Source organism: Neopelma chrysocephalum, unplaced genomic scaffold (genome assembly GCF_003984885.1).
Source record: "Neopelma chrysocephalum unplaced genomic scaffold, ASM398488v2 Primary Assembly neopelma1_59, whole genome shotgun sequence".
NCBI lineage: Eukaryota > Metazoa > Chordata > Aves > Passeriformes > Pipridae > Neopelma > Neopelma chrysocephalum.
Window position 1 is genome coordinate 19,948,578 of NW_020897714.1, and position 17,657 is coordinate 19,966,234.

The following is a 17,657-nucleotide window of genomic DNA, read 5'->3' on the forward strand; positions in this document are numbered from 1 at the left end:
CAACCTGATTTTATCTTAAAGAAGTGTTGGCAGAAATAAGAGAATTATTCTGGGGAGAGCAGAAACCCTCCTCCCTCCCCTTTCACAGTTACCTATTTCTCAGGTTGGAGCTGAGCTTTTCTGTGCTTTAGACCTCCCTCCCAAGTGAGCCCTTTGAGACCTTTGGAGGGCGGTTGGTCTTCAGTCAGTGGAAGTGGGTATTTTTGGCTGGAGCCCCTGCAGACATCTTTTTAAGGAGGTAAAGTGGAGGCCTTTGAAAGATGTCAAGCTGTCCTGATACAAAACTAGCCCTGTCCCAGCAGTGGCAAAATCACTGTCAGATGAGCGAAGGCTCAGCCTGTCGTGTGTCTGGCTGTCTGCCTCTTAGACTGGCTGTCACTTCTGCTCTCCCTGCAACCCTGCTTGTTTGTCTGCGGCTCCAACACGCAGTGTGCTCCAGGCAGCCACCTTTGCTTCTCCTGCCTGGGGCTCCCATCTGTACCCTGCAAGGTTTTGACTTTCTGCTGAGTGATGGAGCAGGAGAAAAAAAATTCCTGCTTGGACTTCAGCACTCTGAGGACTCCCTAGCCAGGGCCTGCTAGAAAACTCCACCTTTTCTTGATATTTCTGATTGGAAACAACCCACAAAAAGTGAGCTGGAATAAAGAAAGCAAAGGAAGGAAACAGATTTGTCCGTCCAGTGTTCATCGTATGAGAGACAGTGAGTGCATATAGAAGATACAGGCATTGAGGACTTGATATCAGTTCCCATAATTTTTATCACAGTTGTTTATAATGGTTACTTCTTTCTTTTCCTCATAAAACTCTTTGAGTCCTGCTACTGTAGCATAATCTTAGGGTTTGTTAAAAATGAAGAGAGAGCCTAGCGCTTCAGATGATGGAGAAAAGCTAAAGATTTTTAGCCCTACAGCCTCAGACAAGGGAAAAAACCCAAGAGACTCATGTTATAAATGATACTTTTAAACATTCCAGAGATTTTATAGGGCCATAATAATAATTTTCTTACTGCTTGAGGTTGGCAAAACTGGTATTTCCTTCCTTTACCAGGATTAAGGATTCCAGGTCTCTGCGGTCCTTTTGAGGAGATGACTAGGGGATGGGTGTCTCACATCTCCCCGCTGCAGCCCTTTCACAGGCTCCCAGTGAGGAATGCTGCAGTTCTCAGATGCAAACCGCCGTTTTCTCCATTCTATCTTATCTATCAGTCACTTCGTGTGTAAGCTCATACACATATTATTAAATATAAATACAAACCCCAGGCACACATTTTTATCCTTAAGTAATAAAACCTAATGGAAGAATTTACAGTCATGGGTTATAAAGCAATAATAGTTGTAAAATCATTTAGCAGGGTTCAAATACAGGTGAAAGGAGAAGTTCAGAAGTTCAGCGTCTAAATACGTATCCTGGCAGTTTCCTATGACAAAGAGCAAATCCCCTATTGACATGATACCAGTAACAAAACCCCAGAACTACTCTCAGCCCTCCACTTGTATTTTTGAGTAGATGGCTTGTTCAGCTTTATTACTTTTTGTGCATACTTTCTACAGGTCAAGTTATTCAGTGGGTAGAAGTGAGGACAGGCTGAAAAGGTCACTGCATAGTCAACAAGAATCCAATTTCTGTACAGTGCCACTCCAGCCCCATGAAGAGGGAATAAACTTTGTACTTGAAACATAATACACATGATAAATCACAGGTGGAAACCACTGGAATTACCTGGAGAAAAATTCCCAGTACAAGCAAGCCTGGGCACTATTTTTATTGGCCCCTCCAAGAAGACTTAGATGCTATTGTCATTAAAATGCTTATACGTGCTTATATTGCAGTTTCTGCCATTTCTAGCAAGCAGCACTTTCTAGTGACTATTGCTTACTACATGTAGCTATTCTAGGCTGAGCAACAGCTTTGCTAAATGTCTTCACCATGCCAAAGCATAAAACACGTGCTCTGTCCTTAAGAGATCGAGTCTGTTGTTTATTGGTGTAAGAATGAAAGCAACGAAAATCTACACCCCAGGAATCACATGAAGCATGTCAGGTGGCTGACTCTAAACTTCAGGTCCCTCTCGCTGTGTTGTGCCAGCCCAAAGCACTGAGACAGTAATGGGGTAAAAACCCCATAGCTGTTGTTAGCTCTGCTTCTGCTGCTGCAATACTTAACATCCCACCTGAACTTTGCCCTAATGATGGAGGCAGATAATAAGCTATAAGGTTGCTCACCGGATAAGAAGATAACTTTGCCCTATGCTTCATTTCGTAATTATTTTTTCAAAAACAAATTATTAGAAGGTGCGAGATATACTAAACAGATTGTACCTTCTCTCAATAAAAAAGGACTCAATTTCTTCAGCAAGCTAGCGGAAAGAAGATAGCTATGAAACATGCAACACAAGAACTTTAGCATTTCATGGTCTTTGGCACTTTTTAACTTCATTAACCTTGGCAATCTAAACTACTTCCAGAGAATCAAGGCCATGCTCCCAAACAAGCCCCTATTACTGGCATATTTGAAGAAATATCATCATTTCCTCCAGACCAATCAAACACTCATGTTTTTCCTGAGAATTTAAGAGGTATCCTGTCATAATAGTGTGCATAAAACACGTGCAAATGTCCCGTGCTCTTACTGAAACAGGCTGCCATTTTGTTGTTGTGATATTTCCACACCCTGGGATGCCTGGGGTGCTGAAGCAGGCAGCCAAACAACTAATCCCCCAGCAAACAGCCCATTAATCCTTCAGCGCATACAAATGTATCATTGTTTTCCATGTTGTCCTCTGCACTAACACGGCAGCAGGGAACAAGCTGCTCAGAGAAGCTTTCTGATGGGCTACCAAGGGGATTTAGGGAACACTGAGGTTAGACAGAGGCTTAGAAAAGTGCTGAAACCTTTCACTGGCCAAAATGAGGATGGTATCCATGTTTTTCTTGCTTTCGCATGTGGCCAGGCTGCTCTTTCTGGGTTTTGTTTGAAAAATACATCAGAGAAAGCTTTAGTTCTTTTGGCAGTAAACACATTAGCAGTTTTACTTTCTTTTGCCTGTTTCACTCCCTCTGTCTTTTATCTGTCTTTCTTATGCTCTGTGCTGTTTCTTTCTTCCTTTAGTCCTAACTCCTGGTGTGATTTACTTTTTCTCTGCCCAGCTATTTCCTCAAGGACAGGTCACAGAAAGTAAGCACGGGGTCACTGGCTGGAAAAAAAGGGCATCTCTGTGGATTGCCCCTGTGCTGCACCCAACAGAGACGTCTTCTGAGAGTTTATGCAGTCTTGTCTGCAAAGAAATGGTGCTAGACACAGAGCAAGCTTGAAAGGCCAGTTCTTTGGAAGGCAGGGAAAGTCAGCATTTTGTCTGCCTGGAAGGCCTTGATCCCTCCTTCCATCTGCTGTCCTCCATTACATGCCAGTGCACCTGGCTGCAACACCTTTGAACCTTGTTTGAAGAGGATCACCAGCTGAGAGACTCATAGATCAAGAATCACTGCCTGACTGGGATGTGAGACTGATGGGTTGGGCTTTTGGTGCAGAAGGGTAAATCTAGACAGTTTACTGGGAAAAGTTCCCAAGCCCATTTTTCAGGGTTCAAGTGGACTGAACCATGCTGGTACTGACAGAACTGTGTCCTTGCAAAGCAACAGAGTACCTGGCCCTGCATTTGTCAGGGATGTGGTTAACCCCATAGCTACTTGCTTCCTGGCATTAATTATCCACCCGTGGTTTTCCCCTCTTCTTCTCATACATGCCTTTACCCTCCTTCAGTAAAGTTTTGCAGCTGACTACAAGATTTGTCAGTGCAGTCAGATGCCCTGAGACTGGACCCTGGGAGAAGAAGACAAGCAAAACCAACCAAAATTTTCATCCCCCTGGGATTTCCAGGTAGCCTCATTTCCCCAGGTGAAGAGTTCCACTTTCTAACATCACTGCATGAGACAACTCGGACAAAACAGCTCCTCCAGCTTCATATATGGCCAAGAAGAAGCACCACAGGCACAATGCCTCATACAGTCAGGGCACATGTTTACAGAACAAATTTAGCATCGACTGAAGCAGATTAACAATTGGTTGCAGAATTTTATTCCACATCCTCATTGTCCCCTAGGACATCATGAGTCAGTGAGCAAGCTGTTGACAGCACAAGAAATCAGACCTTATCAGCCCAGCAGTAGCTCTCATCACTGTGGGCATCAGAACCTGCAGGTGGAGATCAGCAACGCACACTGGGGCTACTGACGTTGGTGTTAGTACTTGATGGGGCTTTAATTCCTAGCCTGACAGATGTCAAAGAAGGGGGACAACAGACTGGCAAGGAGAAAACAAGAAAGCATTATGGGTGGGAGAGCAGATGCCTAATCCCCTCATCTCCAAGGCTCTTTGTGGTGGATTCCCAAGGAAGCAATTTGCAATGGGTCAGTTTAACCTACCAAAATTTGTAAGGAAAGACTCTGCATGGGGTGGTTTAGAACAACTAAAATGGAGCCCATGTTTTTGCCTGACCTGCTGAAAGAGGCTGAAATTGTATCTAATAATTGAAATTAAGTGCCAACCACAGCACCTTCAGGGGTCCTGGTATACTGATAAGTTAAAAATACCAGGTAGATGAATGCAAATAACATCACATTTATAGCAAATGCTAAGAATATAGTGCTGTTTCTAAGGTAATTGAAAAAATTACCCCTTTCTTTATTAAGGAAGGCAACAAAACTTTTCTTATTTGTAGACACAGAAGCAGAAGTTGGAAAAGTTGGTTAGTTGTTCGCGCTAAGTTGAACTAACCAAGTTGTTACTTGATCTAAAAAGAGTGGTAATGTTTCACACTTGTCCCTGAAATGGCATAGCAGTAGATTCCATTGTGGCACTTGAGGGTTAAACCTTTTTATGGGCCACCTTATTTTCCCTTATTTAGCTCCATGCTCCATTTCAGCACCACCAACACCCGGACCAGGTTATGACCTCCCTCAAATAACGTCTTGGAACTCCGGAGCTCTTAGGAACTGTGGTTGGTAATTGTGAATGAGATAAGCTGGTTGGGAGGCTAATTGCTGCTAAATTACTTGATTGTCTCATACAGACAGCAGGAAGGTCTCTCTGCTCCCATCCCACGTGTACAGTGCAGAACTGGGGTCATGCAGAGGTGGCTGATTAAAAAAAATAAATGCAAAGGCTGCTGGCCCGCCTAGACAGTCAGATACCTGTTTCCAGTATATGTGCCTAACTGGCCTTCTTCAGCTTTTTAGTAGGCTGGTGCTTCTCAGAGGGTTTGGGAGGCGCTTTCCCTCAGGAGTAGGACATGGACACCAGGCACTGCCTCTAGCTCAGCCATGGTCCCCAGCCTCTACAGAAATCTACATTGTTTATGTTTTGCAACCTTTATTTCCCAATACCCTGGCACTGCTGAGGAGCTTTAAGTGCAGCTTTGTGTGGAGTGTGTGGTATGTGCAGGTCATTGCTAAATTACACTTTCTCCTTAGCACATGCTCTACCAGCTGGGCTGATGGGGGAGCTGGGATTCTCCTGAGCTGGTCCCAGGTAGTAAAGCCTGTGCCATGAGAAACTGATGAAATGAGCTTCCTGTTCCCCATTTGCTCACCTAACGGGCAGAGCAGGGGCGTGCTGTCAGCTACAGGAGCAGACATCTCCTGAGGAAGCAGAGAGGCAACTAGCTATCCAGTTCCATGCACTGGCCTGTGTGTGACCTTTTTCACTACAGGGAAATGGCAAGAAGTGGCAGGAGCAGAGCAAGGCTCTAAGGAAGGGTCACGTCTTGTAAGTGGTGCTCCTCAGGGAATGTAAAAGAAAGGACTGGTGGGGTGGGTGTCACACATAATGCTGTTCCTGGCAGTGCTCAGGGTGTGCGACCTTGCGCCAGACTTCTCTGATGACTGTCAGTCCCCTCCAGGCATTTTGCCTTACCATATGAGGTATTTAGGAACACCACATGTCAAGAGCTAGGAGGACTCTGTGTTTGGCATGTGTTTCTTGGTGTGTGAGGAGACACAGATGTGTTGCATAAAATTTCTGCTTACACTGAGGGGCAAATACCAGACTGAACAGCCCTTCACATGGCAGGAAACTCAAGATGTGGGGCAACACATGGTAAAATATTTCTTTTGCAAAGGAAAATTCCATCACTCATTAGACTATGGTTTTGTTTTATTTCTCTTTGGCATTTTTGACTGACATGTGAGCATTGCCACTGCAGTGGGCAATGCAACCATTGCTTAGAGCAAGCGTTAAAGTTATTACCTTTTTTAGTTCAATTTTGCCACAAAGGAAAAAAAAGTGATGTAATAAGTAAGATAAATCTTTAGTCTATATTAGGATAAATGGGGCAACGCTTAGATTAAACTCTGTTACTGAAGCAGCATTGATTCCAGGTGGAAGTTGCAGAGCTCAGCAATAGGAAGGCAGCCATGATGCCTTCAGTTAATGAACACATTCCTGCTGTCATCAGCCCAGGTGCTGCCTTTACACTGCCCAACTAATAAGAGAGAACAATGTTGCTTTGAGTTTTTAATATAGTCTCCACCTAATGTGTTGCTTCCATCTGAGTTTGGCTTTGAGCGTTGGGTATTTTTCCAGCCTCAGAAGAGAACTCTGGGACTTTGAAGCCATTCCTCCTTGGGAAAAAGAAGCCATTAGCAGAGATTTGTGTGGGAGTTTGCATGCACACAGGGTGGTGGCATTCTGCTCATTGTGATGCTGTGAGATGTGGCAAGATAAATCATTTTAATCACAGAGCCAGTGGAGAACGTTTCTTTTCCCCCTTAGATTTCTAGATGACCCAGGTGTAACAGTGAAAAAAATAATGCCTTGAAAGGACTTGTAGCTCTTTCAGTGGCAAGATTTAATATACCATACAGTGGAAATATATGGGAAGCATCCGTCAATGTGTCAGCATTTTAAAATGAGGAGAGGGAAAAATAAAAAAAACAGCCAACAAAGAAACCCCCAAGTGGGCAAAATGGAGTTTGTTTAAGAAAGACTATCCAGAAAAGACATTGCTTTGCTTTTGCTTGTATTTTTCAAGCCGTAAACTTGCTTTAATGTCCCCTTGTTCTATACTAACTTCTCAGTGCTCCCAGGAGACTCGACCTGAAATGCTCATTTGCAGCAGGGAAATTCTGTAACCTTTGTAGAAGACCCTGAAAGCACCTCAACCTGTTTCAGATACTTTGACCATTACCCAGAGAAATAGTGGATGCCCCATCCCTGGAAGTGTTCAAGGGTAGGCTGGATGGGGCTCTGAGCAACCTGGTCTAGTGGAAGGTGTCCCTGCCCATGGCAGAGGGTTTTGGACTAGATGGTCTTTAAGGTTTCTTCCAACCCAAGCCATTCTATGATTCTTTGATTATTTTCTTAGGTGTGGCAGCTCTCTGTGGAGAAAAGCTGAGCTGAAGCAGTGCTGTGTAAGAAGGCACAGAGCAGTGGGTGGTAGTCCATGCCCCGACCTCCTGTGCCTCTCTGGGGAGCCCAGGCACTTGACAAATGCTGTCCTCCATTTTCAGGGATTCTTGCCCTTATAGTGGTACCAGAGTGAGATCACTGTGAAAGGAACCCGGAATCCAAATTGTGTAAAATGCTTCCAAGTTCGTGTAGCCAGCTGACTTTCTTGGTGGATGCACACTGCCTTTCTGTAGCAAAGAGCTGGTGAGGAGAAACTCTTTCTAACATGCCCACCACTCCCTCTCTCAATTTGGAGCTTGACTCTCTGGTGAAAGAATTCCTTGAACAAGGTGATGATGTCCCATTAAAGTGAATACAAACCTGTTAAGAAGAAGCAAGATCCCTTGGGGATCAGCCAAGGAAAAGGACTTGATTTCTGTTCAGAAGTTACCGTGATCTAGACACCACCAGAAAGTTTTCTTCTTGTCTTCTATTTAAGTAGAAAAACTCATCATTGTCAATAGAGAAACTCTGAGGCCTGCCTAACCTTCCCAGAGTTTTTTCAAGTCGAACTTTATTGGCACATATGTCTCAAAATTGATGGCCCATTCAGGGAGAGATTTTATTCAGTCCAAGAACAGGTGGGAGGGGAGTAAGAAAGGATGCATGTCTGACACAGGCATGCACACAGTGTCCAGGCAGCCCTCTGTGGGCTACCTGGGAATTCTCCCCCCACTCCTCCCCACCAAGGGTAGGGTGCTTTTGGTGAGGTGCAGCTCCTGGGCTAGTGTGCCCAAGTAGCTTGCAGGCCGAACCTGGTGGTGGCTCACCAAGTCATTGCTCTATATTGGCCAAAACTAAGCATACCTTGACTGTCATGCCAGCTTACTGTGAGGTGACATTTAGCATGACTAGTGCCAGTGCTTCGTGCTACATAAAAATGTTGGCATGCCATTTGGCTATTTTGGAGCTGGAAGAACAGGTTCTGTCCCTGGGAGATGTAATCTGTTTGATTTATTTAGCGAGTGAGCTCCTGCTTTTAATTATTTTTTTTTTTACACTGGGACCTTGTAATGAGTTTAGTGAGTTAAAATCAGATTATCAAGGGTGGCTCTTCACTACCAGAAAAACAGAAAAAAATTCATCAAGAGTTTCTTGTCACCTGCTAGAAAATACTTTCCATCACCCCTAGGGAACTGTGCCTACTGGAGACTGTGAGTGATTCTGGAAGCAGCAGGCAGGGAAATCACTTATTTTATTAGCTATATTTTGCAGCCCAGTATGTTTGTACAGTAAATAATATTTTGCATAAAGTCACTGGCTGATGCTGTGCTTTTTATCATGGACTGCTATTTTTTACAGCTGCTCTTTTAAGTGTCAGCACTGAGCATTTTTTTGTGTCATCATCTGTGCTTACATTGCTATGTGTGGCAATATAACTGTTCCAAAGCTTTGTACTGTGACAGGGGTGTCACAGTTATTTGGGAGAGATGGAACCACACTTTGAACATTTTTCACTTTTTGCAAGGCCACATTTATGGTGTTTGTAAAATTCTGTGCGATTTTATGGCATTTCTAAAATAACGTCATTTTATGGCAGTTGGGAAGTGCTGTGATTTCAATGAAAAGTGGACTGCACTGATTTCAATGGGAGAATTTTCCAATTCCACTGAGGGATAAAAAAACACACCCAAACTTTCTGAGCATAACAGAAAACTTTTTTGAGGACAGCAGCAATTAAACTGTTTTCTGCCTTTAGCATTTAAGTGATTATTCTTCTTGTGGTAAATAGTATTTGCTACTTTGTATGACATGTATGAGAAAAGAGTGGAGAAAGAAAACCTCTGTAGTTAAAAATTTTAATAAAGGAGAACCTCAAGGAAATTACATATTTATAGTCACACCCACATGTAAAGGAGTAATCATGTTCAAAGGCTGCCAAGTCCCTAATGCTGATAATGGTAAAATTTAGTTCTGTGCAAAGGGCCAGAGAAGGAGCTGTGGGGCTTGTCTTTGCTCAGTATCGTCCATGTTAATTTGTCCCTATTTGCAGGATGTTAATGCTCCTGTTTGTCAGAATTAAACAGGAATGTCATTAAATACTGCAGTCATTTTTATTCTTTGCAGCTGTGTAACCTTCAATAACTATGGACAACTCCCCCACCTCACCTCCCCTTCTTGCAGACTTCACTCTTAGCCATAATTGGAGAAAAATCCAGAGAGGGGCTGGAGGTGAGGTTTGTTAGAGCTGCTAATTAGCTGATGCCATCACATCAGAATTACAATCCAATTCCTTGGAGGACTCCAGGGCCTCTTCTCTCTAACTTGGAGACAGATGCCAAATTTACCCTCAGAAAACAGGGGCTGATGATTAGCGCTGACACTCTCCAGTTCTGTCACTGAACTGTCTGGCACAGGGTGGTTGGTTTAAGGATCTTGGCTGGAATTAAAATTTTCTGTCAAGGTTGCTTTTCTTTTATTCTTATTTTATTTTATTAAAAAGATTCCCAGACTAATTCAACTGAATGGGAAATTTGATGAGGGAAATTTTCTTTCCAGAGCTTCTCATTCTGGGAGGAAGGGAAAAACAACAGCAGCTTTGCTGACAATAAAATTCAATTAGAGTTGAACTAACATTGATTGTTGTTATTTCATTTGTGTTTATCTTTTAATTAAGCTATCCTCATCTGATTTTTAATCTTTTTAAAAATATTTCCCCCCCCTCTTTTTTTACATGTGATTCAGGACCAGGTGTTCTGTGACTCTGAATGAAAATACATAGTTCTATATCCCTTATTTACCATGCTGGATGGTGAAGACAGCTTTCTAAGAAGATAAATACTGTTAAGATATGTATACTGAGGACAGTATCCAGACCATGCCCGATATAGGTAGGCCTTGTGAAGCCATAGTTTTGTGGCCACATCTTGGCTGCCTGAATTAGTCAATCTCCCTATAGACTCTCCGGAGAGATTTATAGAATCATAGAACAAGATGAGCTGGAAGGGACCCACAAAGATCATTGTATCCAACCCATAGTCCTGCACAGGACTATCCCCAAGAGTAACACCATGTGCCTGAGAGCATTGTCCAAACACTTCTTGAGCTCTGTCAGGGTTGATGCTGTGACCACTTCCCTGGAGACCCTGTTCCAGTGCCCAACCACCCTCTGGGTGAAGAACCTCTTTCTAATATCCAACCTAAACCTCCCCTGACACAACTTCAGACCATTCCCTTGTGTCCTGTCACTGGTCATCATAGAGAAGAGATCAGTTCCTGCCCCTCCTCTTCCCCTCACGAGGAAGTAGTAGACTGTGCTGAGGTCTCTCCTCAGTCTCCTCTTCTCCAGGCTGAAGAGACCAAGTGCCCTCAGCTGCTCCTCATACGGCTTCACCTCAAGGCCCTTCACCATCTTTGTTGCTCTCCTTTGGACATTCTCTAAGAACTTAATATCTTTCCTGTATTGTGGTGCCCAAAGTTGCCACAATATTCAAGGTGAGGCCGCCCCAGCGCAGAGCAGAGCAGGACAATCCCCTCCCTCGACTGGCTGGTGATGCTGTGCCTGATGCACCCCAGGACACAGCTGGCCCTTCTGGCTGCCAGGGCACACTGCTGAGGTATACTTGAAGTCCAAAAGCCCTGTCACTTAAACATAATCCTTCTCAGAGATGCGAGCAGCCAGCAGTGATGAGAGTATTTGCCACTACCAGCTCTGAGGGTGTGATCTTTGCCACTGCTGCAATTCCCAGGTGAAAAGACACAGCTGGACCTGACATCTGGTGATCACAGCTTCTATTCACCAGGATGTACACCCTAAGTTTTCTCTGCCTTGAGGAAGATGGGATGCACAGCTCTGGTGTGGGATAAGAGGTAATCCCTTTTCAGTCTGGGTCATGGTGCGGGCAGGAATGCATAGGCTGTGGAGACAGAAGGAGAGCAAAAATCAAAGAGCCCAAGCAGGATCTAGTGGTCTGCTGGGAGAAGCAGGACTGGGTTTATCCTCCCTGATCATATCCTCCCCATGGAAAATGAAGACACAAGATGAATTTTGGTTCTAGTAAATACTTATACTGAGTAAGAAGCAGTTATTGTGTCACAGCGCAATAAGACATTTCCTGGGCTAGTGCTGTGTGCTGCAACAGATCCTACAAGAGCTGAGAAGATTTGGCTTCCCAGAAGAGGAGGTATGAATTTTCATAGCTCCTTCAGCACTATTGTTCATTGTAACATGAGTACAAATTTAACTTTATTAAAGCAGCTTTTCTAAGGTAGCTCAGCTAGACACAGAAAATATGAGACTCTACCACATGCTGTTGTTTTTGTAAGGACAGCAGCTTTAGTATTGGAAAGCAATAAATCGACTGGAATGATAATAAGTCCTGGAATGCTGTGCTAATGCTGGTCTGCACTTGAGCAACTCCCCGTGCAACATCAACAGGCCTCTGGCTGCAGTTTTCTTCAGTGAGTAAGTACATTAGAGGTGGTTTTTTCCAGCATACATTGATCTCTGGTTCTGCCAAAGATGATTGATATTTTCCTGTTGATAACGACAGGGACTGAACCAGACTCCCACAGCCAGACTCACCATCCTTCCTGGAGCCATTCCTAGCCCCCAGTAACAGAGCTGAACAGTGGATTTCTACAAGATATAGATCAGAAGGCAGTGTTCGCCACACAGCGCTCCACATATTTAATGACTGTTTATAGGAAATTGCTTATTTCATGTGTAGTTTGTGGGTTTCAAGAATCAGCAAAGACTTGTGATGCCTGGGAACTGTTTTGGATATTTGGGGGTTGAAGGTGGATCTGCTTTTTGCATAAGACACCTTGTACCCACCTCAGTCAGTCAGTTCTCACAGAGTCTGGGTGAAATTAAGTAGGCTTGTGAGTACTCAGGAAGGCGGGTGCTTGTACAGGATGAGGTGATATTATGATTTTTTTTGTTCTGAAATAGGCACAGCAAGGATACTTGGACTAAATATTTTGCACAGAGGAGGAAAAGGAAAATCTCGGTCCTGAAGGATTTCTGGTGGCTGGGGAGGCACCACAACTCTCACTTGATACAGCTTTCACAACTTCACATCACAAGATGATGCCAAGGACAGAGACACTGCTATTGAGAAATGGCAGGATGTTGGGTTATTTTCTTGAACTGGAGGAATGCACAGGAATAACCTGATAAACACAACACAAAATGGAATAGCATATGCTCAGAACATCCAGTGCTGATCATCTGAGTACTCACTGATACTGGTTCATTTGGAGTTTGATCCAGTGTGGTTGTTTTTGTGTTCTTTTGCTCCTGCTTTTTATGAAATAAGCAGTTTTATCAGTGGAATTTATCTTTTGGTCCAGTAGACTCTAAACAGTTTAATTCAAGAATTCACACACACACGTATACACCCACATTTACAAACACACATACACTCATTAGATATGGCTATCTATATATTATTCTATTGCTGCTTCTTAGTAACATATGATTAGGTAATAAAATGCCTCCTAGTCTAGTTAGTTTTTTTCCATCAGTTAATGTAAGTTTATAGCTTTCTGTTCTGCATGGCACAAAGGATTCTTGCTCTCCTCACCATACACCTCTGTCCAGTGATGCTCCACACAACACCACAGGCAAAAGCTGAGTAAATAAAAAGCCATTAAGGTAGCTAAATTGGGCACTGAAAAGGGTAGGAAACCTCAAAAGAGTGGAGTGAATTCTCAGCTCTGCCCCCTTTCATGTTTGCATTGTGTCAGTGTCCTTAATTTAATGATTGCATCATGCTTTTTAACCTGCAGGATCAGATTTCATTGGATACACAGGATGGAAGGACTCACTGAAAAACAGCTTTTGGTAGAACTTGTTTATTCTCTTTTTTATTAATTGTGTTCTTTCAGGCCCCCTTAGCTGCTGCCTGTTCTGGTGGCAAAATTATTCCCAACCTAATGGGCTCTCTGCAGTGCTCCACCTTGGGGATGTCTGAGCCCCATAGACTCACATCCTGCAAGGTAAGCATTCCCTATTTTGCAGACAAGAACTGAGGCACAGGCTGGCAAGAGCTGGGAGCACTCCTGAGCTTGGTACATCACTGTCAGATTTTGGGGATCTTATTTTTGCAGGTGGGCACTGCCAACTAGTGCTATAGTGTGATCCAGCCAAGCCAGACATGTGGAAAAGGCACCTTGCATAAGTGAAATCTGCAGTTTAAGCCACTAGCTGAGCATCCCATAGGAACAGGTAGAGCCAAATCTGCCCCTCACCTTGCCTCAGATCAGCTCTTTGTTCCTGTGCAATTCACTGCTATCCACCCATCCTGGCTCCATGAACCCACCGGCATCTACTCCAATCACACCTCCCTGGCTCCCCAGCTGAGTCTCGTCACCCAGCCAGCCTCTTTGGCTTGTGCCAGTCCTTGTCCTATTACCCTCTCCAACCACAACCCTTCCTTGCCATCCCACCTTCCCTATGGAATGTTCCTCCACTACTAGGCTGCTCCACTGACCTGATCCTGAGATTGAGGTGGTGGGGCACTCAAAAATCAGGGAAAAAGGGCCTTGGTGGCTTTCATGAGAGTATGGGCCACATGTTGTTCACAGCAAGACAAGAACTGAACTTGTGGGAGGAATTCGTGCTGAACCATCAGAATAAGCACCCCTAGGGAGCATCAACTCCACAAGAAATGTAATTGCTATAATCTGAAGGACACAGAATAAACCTGTCCAAACCAATACTTTTCAAAGACTTATACTTTGACCAGATGACAGTAGTTGGTGACAATTACGGCAAAGAGCAACATTAACAGAAAAGGCCACCTCTATGCTAGATTTCAAGCTCCTGCTCCAAGTGCTGTTCTCAAAAGGGTACCGAAATTTTGTCACTGTGAATAAAAAGTTCTATTTTGCCAGCCTCAGGGACTGAATTGCTTAGATTTAAGGCATTGGCCTAAGGCAGACAGATAACACAGAGAAATGTCAAATTTTGAAAGTTAAAGTTTTTTAAAATTCAAAGTGTCTGAGAGCAGGGGGATTGCACTGTGGAGTGCTGTAAAATGCCATCAATAAAAGATTGCTCAAACACTGGCAACGCAGGCTCAAATTTAAGACCCCTTGGTGGGGACCTGCTTTTCCTTAACTACGAGAAAGATAATCTTGAGAGTCATATGACAGACTCTGAACATTAGACACTTATCTGCTCCTGCTGCAGGCAAATGAAGGAGAAAGCCCCTCCTGGGTAGGTCTCTACACCAGCAAGCATTTCATGGCAGTGAGGAGGTGTTTTGCCCTGCCAGGTGCCCCTAGAAAGAGGGTGCACCTATTCCTTCTTGGGAAATCCTTACAGCATTGTATGGGACAGCCCTACGTTCAGAGCAATAAAAAGAGACTAGGTGAGGGAATAAAGCAAAAGTAGCAGTGGCATTAGTCCTGTTAATGCATGGGGGAGACAAAAGAAAAGAGGTAGGGAATAGCAAGGCTTCAGAGAGTGGAGAATTAGTGACAGACAAGGTTGATATTGCTGAGAGTCCTAAAAGTTTTTCTAGCTTCAGTAGTCACAAACAAAGCAAAGGCTACCATCCTAGAGTCAGGGCTGTGCTTCCTGCAGAGAAGCAAAAAAAGTGTTAAATTGGCTTTTCCTATTGTTGAGAACAGACAAAATGGTTCTTTTCTGCTATGGAAGCATTCAAAACCATTAAAAGCTGACAAGGCCTGGGGTCTGTAAGGCTGTAAATAGCAGCATCTATATTTAATCAAAGATGATGAAGGCTTCAGTGAATTTCTGTCCTGTAAGCTCAGCATCAGCTGTGTGACAAAGAATGCAATGGCAAAGAACATGACTACGAGAGTTTCAAAATGCAGAAAAAAGGGGTAACTACTACAAATTCCTGGCACGTGGTTGCTGGCTGGTACTTTTTAATTCTTAAACAAGCTGCAGATTGTTCAGGTGGCTGACACATACTGCTTGATATGCTGGTTCCAGAAAGGACTGCAGTGCTAATGCAAGCTACCCCATGAGGGGACATTCTCTCCTTGAAATGCCCATGACATTATTATATATATATATATATATATAAAATGGCTATTGGAGTAGTGAATTATCTACTGCTTTAAGACAGATTTTTTTTCTGCAACTGATTAAAAAGAAAATCTGTTTGAGTTTCCTTTTGAAGCATTTAATCTAAACCCACCTTGTGACTATGACACCAAGTTCATTTTTGATCAAACTCTGAATTCCTTTCAGAATCTCCAGCTCTGAAGAGCTGAAATTAAAGGCATTTTCCCTTCCCACCCTCTCCATTCTGCTGAGCCTCAGGAGATCAGGGGGTGAGTTTTTATTGTTAGCCACTTGAAAACAAAATTGTTATGTGCACGTATCTTTGGATAGACACTGTAAATGATGGATTTCAGCAAAAGCAAGAACATGTCCTGGAAGAGGGGTAAAGCTGTCCCAGGAACAGAACAGGTTTGCATGAGGACACAAGAAGGGAGGAAGTGTCACAAGAGCCCTTCTTGGAAGAACCAAACTCTCCTGATTGGATAAAAGCCCACCTGAATTAATTCACGGACAATTATATTTTGAATCAAACTCTTATTTACACCCTGTGATCTCCCTGAGATGCACAGACATGGGCTTATTTGGTCTCTGAGCTAGAATTGATAGCATTTCCTCATAACAAAAATAAACCAAACCACCCAGGGGCAGAAAAGGAGCAGAACAAGAAAATAGAAGTAGGTCCTTAGGTGAGACCTGTAATCCAGGCTAAGGGGCGATGTGAGGTAACAGAGGAAGGACATTTTGCAATCGCCTAGTAGAGTCAGGTCAGAGCACAGAGTGGGAAGAGCACCGAGAGCTTGGTCGAAAAGCATGAAGAACCAGATGTTTGGCTGCTTTAAATCAGAGGTTTTTTTGACCCAAGGTCTAGTGTATACCTGTTTGGAATTGCAGAGCAGGCATCACCCTCTCTGCACGCTCTCTTTCTGACTGTGATCAGAACACATGGCAATCACAGGGGTTAAAAAAAAGAAAAAAAAGAAACCTCCAAAAGTAAACAACCCCCTCCAAACTCCAGCTCTTTTTTTAAGCCATCCCCAACAGAACAACAGCAGCAACGATAACAGAAAAGCTTTCTAGATGCCCCTGGGCTCTCTAACTGTCTTTTACTGAAAATCAGTGTGAAAATGGAAATCAGGACTGTAAGCCAGGGGGAGAAATTGTTCAGGTCAGAAGGGGTTTTAGGGAAGATTAAAGGTTGAATCTGTCATATGGAAAATGTTAAGTGGAATGTCATGGGAAGCTGTGAGACTGCAGAGTGGTCTCCCCCAAGGGGGCTGTAAATCCTGTCATTTGAAATCAGGTGAGGAAAAACCTCTGATCATCTACCACAAATAACGACCTCTCATTTTTGTCAGGTACTGGGACAAGACAGGGCTCTCCCATCATTCTTTTCCAAGAAGCTCTTAAGCTAATATGACCTGGTCCAGCAGATTTTGGCAACAGCCTTCCAGGATGTCCATTGATGGGGACCACGTAGCTCCACTCTGTCACCTCTCATTGCCACTTCTTTTGAGAAGTGATTCAGATCCGCCAAGGGAACAAAGTGTTATCATGACTGGATTTGAGCCTGAACTCAATCCTCTGCCAAGCCCTTTGGATAGAGATGACAATCCCACATTTTTGTTTCAGATGTAGGATGAGTCTGCTAAGAGGTGGTCAGGGTGTTTCTGGCTGGGACAAGTGTAGCACATGGTGGGAGATCAGATGGACCAGTTCATTCCAAGGCAGTACAACTGGAATCATATGCCAGCAGTGAGAAATCTGATTCCTTTTTTTTCCAGCCACTTGATCAGGAAAAGCACAGACTATTACTCTGAAGTTAGGATGAAACTATGACTACATTTCTATACTCAGGTCTTGCTAGTGTGTGGTCAGCTTCCTTAGATGACCTGTCCCTCAAGCAACCCTTTGTCAGGTTTAAGATACATTTTCCCAAAACAATCATATATATCTGAAGGGCTGTGGAGTTTAGGATGTCCCAAAGACCGGTGTGCCCAACCTGACATTTTCTGGAAACATCAGAGGATAAAGCAATGTGAAAGTAACATCCTAACGACTAACACAGCCATGAAAGAAGTGGAACTTCCTTACTTCTTTCTTGGAAGATAGGTAGGGGATGCAGAGTAAGGGAAAGATGCCACTATTAGAATGAGATATGATGAAAATCTAAAGACTAGGAGATGTTGGGGTATAAAAGAGTGCCAATGCCAGAAACTGCCCCACTCCATGT